Consider the following 7,572-nt stretch of genomic DNA (forward strand, 5'->3'; position numbering starts at 1 on the left):
ACTGTGACCATTCTGCTTCGTGTCTACTCTAGTTTTCTTCACATTTCTCCTGACCTATTGTCACCTTTTTATCTGTCCATATCCTATGACTCTCGTCCGTGGTCACCATGCCACTCATCCCCTCATTTATTTATTGGTGCCATTCCTCTCTGACCTGTGGCTCTTCACCTGCAGTGTCGTTGTCCTACGACTTTTGCCCATGGTCACCAGACTGCTTGTCCTTTCTGTACTCGTACTACAGGCACCATCTTTTAATCTGACCAGTGGTCATCGTCCTCCTCATTCCCTTTCTTAAATGACCTCATTGCAGTCTGCCTATGCCCATCTTGCTTCCTCTCGCCCTTCAATCTCTCTTCTCCTTGTATGATTGTTGGGGTCGCCCTGTCTTATTGTCTGTCCATGCTCTGAAGGGTCCTCTTTTTTTTTTCTTCCTTCATTGGTCACTGCTGTACTTGTAATCTGATGACCACACTGCACGTCCATCTGCTCTGACTTGAGGTCACCATGCTGCCCTGTAGTCATCTCCATTCTCTTCTTTCTGCAGCACATTACTGAGGCCTGTCACACAGAGGTGGCACAGGTGGCCTCAGCTCCTGCTATCACTGGGCGAGTCCACTTTCTAGCTCAGCGAGGCTGGCAGGCTACCTGTGACGTAGCGTTAGAAAACAATGCAGTTTCTATTCCAGTTTCACATCCCCAAACCCTCCGAGCGCAACACCAGCAACATGTGCCAGGGGTGCCCAGTTCCTTCCCGGTGTCACGCCTGTGTTTGTGTAGCCTCATTCTGAAGTCAGTGCTGCTGCCTGTTTCCTTTGCACACTGGTTGGTGGGCACTCTAGTCCACCCAGACATCATGTGAAGCCATGAGCAAGGTGAGGGGGCCTATCACTGTCCAGTCTCATGGGCACCTTGCTGGACTGCCTCGTGGCCAGGTGGTCACTATGTTGTGTTCAGTAGTGGCCATGTCCAGCAGGCCTAGCAGCCCACAGGCTCGGCACAGGAAGTGAACTTTCACAAATTTAGAAAACGCACATGAAAATTGTGGGTGACCTGTGGGTACTTGCAGGTTTCACTGGTAGTCGTGCTGGTGCCACCTTGTGGGCAGCGACAGTATTGGACCTGTGATATTGGTGCGCTTGGTTCTGGATTAGAGAACAATGAATGTGCCTCTTCATGTCAGTCATCACGTTCTGTGTAGTGCCTTCCATGTTCACCAGATGTCCACTTTCTGGCATTTCACTGAAGCCCGTGCCCCCCCTTACTGTCCTTAACATGCCCACTTACCTAAACTCTGGTCATTATGCTTCCTGCCCACTCTGGCCCTCTCCAACGTGCTTTAGGGGTCAGAGGAGGATGCCAGCAGGACCTGAGGAATGGCAAGAGGCTTTAAACTGACCGAAAACACGCGCTGTGAAACAATAAATGGCCATGGGTTTGACAGCTCATTTTTAAAAGAACAGTGGCACATTGGCACTGGGGACCTGCACTTTCCCAGTTTTCCTCCTGGTCACTGTCCTTCTTCTAATTTCCTTCTGCATTGCCTGGTGTGTGGACTGGCACATTGCCCAGACTGCCTTCCTGCATTGCGGCCCCTGTGACCCTTGACCTGGGAAATGGAAGATTAGAGTCTGGCACGGTGGTTAGAAGTTCTGCCTCCACGTGAGCACTGCATGGAGTTTGTACGTCCGACCCGTGTCATCATCCATATGGGGGAACAACTGGCGCCCCCAGCATAAATCGCACATCGGCCAGAGTCGCTATCAGGGTGGTGGCGGGCAAAACCCTGGTCAACAGATTCTTCTTGCTTATGTCATCCTTGGAAAGAACCCAAAACATCAGCTATGTCCTGCGACTGAGACTTCTCAGATAAGGGGTCTGTGGGAATGAGCATCTGAGGTGGATTCCGCAGACGGCGTCTCCCAGCCTCTGCCCTCTGTCTTCTTTTTTTTTTCTTTCGCTTAATGACAACTTGGAAGTCCCACAGTGCTGACCTCATTGGCGGGTTTCGTTTGTGAGTCGCGTGACCACAGAGCTGACCGAGGAGGCTTCAGGCCCATAGAGTGAAAGCTGCTGCTGTTGCTGCTACACTCGACGTCAGGAAATTCAAGAGACCTGACTGGGGTAGAGACAAGCCTGTCCTCTCCTCTCCTGCAAGAGCCCACCTATGGCTGCCTCAGCCTGGGATACTCGGCATTTGCCGGAAGGTGGTAGAAGTGGCATTGTGACGTATGTCCGACCAGCATGTCTCATGACGACACACTCCAAGGCCGTGAGAAGTAAGAGTGGATTACAAGACAGCACTGCGTTGTAATTATTATAAGAAACCCCCATCGGCCTACCTGATGAGCCCCCTTCTGCTGTTACTGTGCTGCCATGGCCTGAAGCCGAGTGACCTCCTAGTGTGACTGAACTTCACTGAACTGGTGAAAGAGGCGTCATGGTGCTGATCACCAAACATCTCGTCGACATGCGGACATTTCAGTCCAACAATGTGGCTGTCATGTGTCCTGTCCACGCTGTGCTCCTCTTATCTCCTTCCCTTCTGACCTCTTCTTACCACATTGTCTTGTCCACATTCTCAAGTGTACTTCTCCAGTGACTCCTGCCTGTGGTCACCATGCTACTCTCAGCACCCCCTCAGTAAATTGTCCTTCCTATTCCATGTGGCTGTTAGGCACCCTGCCCGCTCTCTGCAGCATCCTTACCCTCTGACTTCTGCCCGTGGTCGCCATGCTACTTGTCCTCTCGGCACAGCCCTGTTCTACCCATACTGTAGCCCTAATGTCACTACACCATCTGTCCTGCATCTTCTTGTCTAGCCAGTGGTCACCATCTTCGTCATCTAGTCCCTGAAATGTCCTCCTGTCCTGTTTGCTTGCTAGTCACATTCTGAATGACAGTCTTGCATTCAGCACTTGTGGTCACCGTCCTGCCTACTAAATCTTTGAATGTCCTAATTGAAGCTTCACTGACTCGGTGTGAGACTGGCATGCTTGAGTGGTCCCTTCACATTTTGAGCAGTGAGACCCCCAGACATCTCTTCCATTAGTCTTAAACATGGTAGGAGATTTCTGGATTTAAATTCATGTGAATAAATGTGTTCTGTAGAACAGCTACTCATTTTATAATATCACCTTTGAAATATCTGGGGTTAACCATCACAAGTAAATATCAAAATACACAAATCTCTCTGTTTAAACTAAAGGGAATGTGGGGATGAGACCAAAGCACACAAGGCACAAAGACTCTGTTACAGCTGCCATGACACTCGGGCATCGGGGACCTAATTTAATTCTCATTACGTCGTCGTCTAAAGACTCCACTTATGTATGGTATGTCCATCCAGACTTCTAACCCACCGTGTCCAGTTCAGGGTCCAATGGTTCTGATATTAGTGGCTCACACTAGGGAGCTGAGGATGACAAAAAACAGGACACTCTTGAAATTTCAAACAGCAGCTTAACACTCCTCTCCATACTGTGACCATACGTGTGACCTGCGCAGGGCCACATAGTGAGCTACTGGTCTTTTTTTTTTGGCTGCTTGATCATCTTCTTCGTATCTTCCTGTTCTCGTCATCGTGTTCTGTCACCCCCATCACCTGCATGTCCTCTCTCACCACATTCATAAACCTTCTCTTAGGCCTTCCTCTTTTTCTCTTACCTGGTAGCTCTATCCCTAGCAGCCTTCTCCCAATATACCCATCGTTTCTCCTCAGCACATGTCCAAACCAACACAATCTCGCCTCTCTGACTTTGTCTCCCAACAGTCCCACTTGAGCAGACCCTCTAATGTCCTCATTTCTAATCCTGTCCATCCTCGTCACACCCAATGCAAATCTTAACATCTTTAACTCTGCCACCTCCAGCTCTGTCTCCTGTTTTCTGGTCAGTGCCACCGTCTCCAGCTCATATAACATAGCTGGTCTCACTACCGTCCTGTAGACCTTCCCTTTCACTCTTGCTGATACCCGTCTGTCACAAATCACTCCTGACACTCTTCTCCACCCAGCCTGCATTCTCTTCTTCACCTCTCTTCCACAATCCCCATCACTCAGTACTGTTGATCCCAAGTATTTAAACTTCTCCACCTTCACCAACTCTACTCCCTGCATCCTCACCACTCCACTGACCTCCCTCTCATTCACACTCATGTATTCTGTCGTGGTGGTCCCACTGACCTTCATTCCTCTCCTCTCTGGAGCATATCTCCACCTTTCTAGGGTCTCAGATGCCCTTACTGATGTAATTCTCCTCATAGATCCCGGCTTAGGACTGGCATGAAGAGACACAGTGGTCTGGGTTTAGTGAGCAGCTGGTCTGTTCACGTCATATAGCGCCAGACGGCATGGTGGACTTCCTGCATTCCTACAATGTGAATATCTCAGGGTCACACAGTGAGCCACAACTGAACCAGCACCCTTGTCATATCATATAGCGCCTTGTCTTTATTTCATGCTAGCGTAGTTACTTTTGTGTTTGTGTACTTCAAGTGCTGATGGCTTACGTGACAAGCTGACGGTCACACAATCTGTGGTGGAGAAAGAGCTGGCAATTGTGATATCTGATATGACACCTACAGCGCTGACATGTTTATTAGTCACACGCCGAGTGAGGAGTGAACTGGTGACTGTGACATTTCATATAGCGCCTTTTCATTGCAAACGTGATCTTTAGATGTTTTACAGTTAGTTTTTTCCACATTTCAGTTGCATGCTAAGTGAAGAACGATGATCTCTAATATATAGCGCCTTTCCATTGTGAACGCGATGCTAAGTTGTTTTAGTTGCTATTGTCCATATTTCTCTCCAGGCAGGTTTATCAGTCACATGGTGAGGACTGAACTGGTGACTGTAACACTGATATAGCGCCTTTCCAGTGTGAATGCCACCTTCAGATGTTTTAAAGTGAGCTTTCTCCACATTTATGTCCTGACCGGAGTGAGGAGTGAACTGCTGGCTGTTGCTTTGTGTGACAATGCAGGCTGCCTTACGTCACTTTACAGTGACAGTAATAACGCTTTAATTTTTTACAGTGAGTTACTTCTGCTGATTGAACTGCCAAACCTTGAGATCGTATTATATAGTGCCTTTCATTGTGAGCGTTCTGAATGCCCTGACCAATCATTTCTGTATTTCTCCAAAATGAGGTTTGGTTGCCCACTGGTGAGTCACTGGTGTTGTAGTTTTATAAGGCGTCTTTCATAGCGAGAGCACTGGCAGACTTCTGGCCATCTCATAATTGTATATAGTGCCTTTCACAATGACGCACTTCAGTACAGTGCTTTCTGGCATGGCCAGCGATTTTATCTCATACACGTCATGTTAAAGGTCCCCTCTGTGTTGTTTCTACAGTGCGGGGGGGCCGGCCGGTGGCTCGATTCACACGCTGGTGGCTTTGGGCCTCTGCACCATTTTCTTTCACTTTCTTGTATTAGCAGCTCCAGTACGAGGCAGAGAGTCACCCTGTTATTTTATGTAGTGACGTTCACAGCCAAAAAACACTCAGAAAGCTGCTTAACCCAAATCAGGGTCCCGAGGGTCTGCCTCCATATTTCTACAGTCCAAAGGTGTGACCGCTGGGCCACTTCGTACAATGGAAGCGCCTCTGGTGATCCGTAGATGAAGTTGAAAAGCCGCTTAGTGCCAAGGAGTGGACGCCATTACCCTGCAAGATGAGTCAAATCATAAAAAGGGAGCCTGGCTCTTCATGTCATACGTTGAGAAATCAGTGTGAGAACAGTTGACCACTTTTGACCTCTAAACCCAACCCTCCCTCAGCAGAAGCCGTTTCTGTTTCTGTTGTGATTTGCACTTTTCTGTTTGCGGCCGAATAAAATAAAACCAAGAGGCAGTTTTTAAAAAAACAAACACACACACACACACACTGGCAGCACCACCCAGCGCGACAGGAGCGTCTCTCGTTTGCCCAGCAGATCTTTGTCACCATTTCACTCGACGTTTTCTCACCACAATTTGGTGGCTTTGGCTGCTTCCCATGACCATTTTGCGTACAAGATGGTTTCACTTTTTTTCCCCGCCGAGTCCTGCTAGCAAACCCCATACTGAAATGACACTGGGCCTTCCAGACAGTCGTCACCAAGACCCGAAATTGAACACGGGAAGCAAATGCACCTGAGGGCCGAGTGACAAACAGGGCTTGGAGTCGAGCTGCTCAAGCAGGGCCTCACTGAACAGGTAGGCACCTAAATGCCAAGGTACTCACAAACAGTCTGTGCCAAAAAACTAAATAAATATATAATAGTAAAAAAAAAAAAAGCAATTCACAGCACATCAACAGGAAGAGGAGCAGGTGTTGCTAAACCGCTTGGCGTTTTGAAGGTGTCCCACATCCTAGATCTCCACCTGCGTGCTTCGCTGTACTCTCATCTACAAAAATGTTCTCCCCGCCTCTTAAATATGCACCTTCGAATAAGTGATAAAAATAAAAACAAATTCATAGAGTACTGAACCCGAGTCACCAAGATGACTGCCAGCATGGCCACCGTCATCAGTCAACGCTTCACACCAACTGCCCTCGCTGATTTTGGGTCTCGTCTGCCTTTACAGGACAAACGTTTCACAGAAAAACAACAAAGTGAGCCCATTAAGTAGATACGAACAGTGACATCGAGGGAGACCCCAGGGTGTGACTTTCAATACCCTGCTGAGGAACGTATCCCAAAGTTCTGGGGCCGCTGAGCTTTATAAAATAGAGAAATGATTTGGACAGGAATACAAGTAACGAGCTGCAGATGATACCGAGATAGGCGGGCTGGCAGCTAACCCTCAATCTGCTGAACCATTACAGAGGGGCTTGAGCAGATGAAGTGTAATGTCAGTAAATGTAACGTGTTAACACAGAGAGAGGAAATTGGAGGTCCGAAAATTGAAAAGTCCACCTTAGGAGCTGGAGTTAGGAGTCAGAGCGGAGTCGACACTATCACCTGGCAGAGAGCGTTCATAAAGCGTTAAGAACATCAGGTTGTATAGCGCCTTACAGTGTGGAGTTCAAGTCATAGGAGGGTCTGCTCAACTTTTATAAACACACTGGATGAGCCCTCGTCAGGAGTCCTGTGTGCAGTTTGGGTCTCCAGGCTACAAAAAGGACATAGCAGTGCTAGAGAAGGTCCAGAGAAGAGCGACAAGGCCGAGTCCAGGACTACAGGGGATGAGTTATGAGGGATGATTAAAAGAGCTGAGCCGTTATAGTTTGAGGAAAAGATGATTAAGAGGTGAGATAACATTATGAAGGGAATTAGTACAGTGGATCGAGACGGTGACTTTAAAATGACTTCACAAAGGGGACACAGCTGGAAACTTGTTAAGGGTGAATTGGGCACAAACATGTACAAGGGGGCTTTAGGGACCCTCAAAACACAAACTGAGGTTATTTTAACAAGAATTAAGTGGATAGGACGGGTCAGCTGTGTTGGGCTCAATGGCCTGTTCTTTTCTAGATCGTTCCAATGTATGGTGAAATGTCACAAAAGTACCCCTCACCTCATGTTCTTTTTTAGGGACACAGTTTAAACCATAAGCTGCCATTTATCCATGAAAGCCTCCATCGTAGT

The sequence above is a fragment of the Polypterus senegalus genome, chromosome 17, assembly GCF_016835505.1.
Source record: "Polypterus senegalus isolate Bchr_013 chromosome 17, ASM1683550v1, whole genome shotgun sequence".
Classification (NCBI taxonomy): Eukaryota; Metazoa; Chordata; class Cladistia; order Polypteriformes; family Polypteridae; genus Polypterus; species Polypterus senegalus.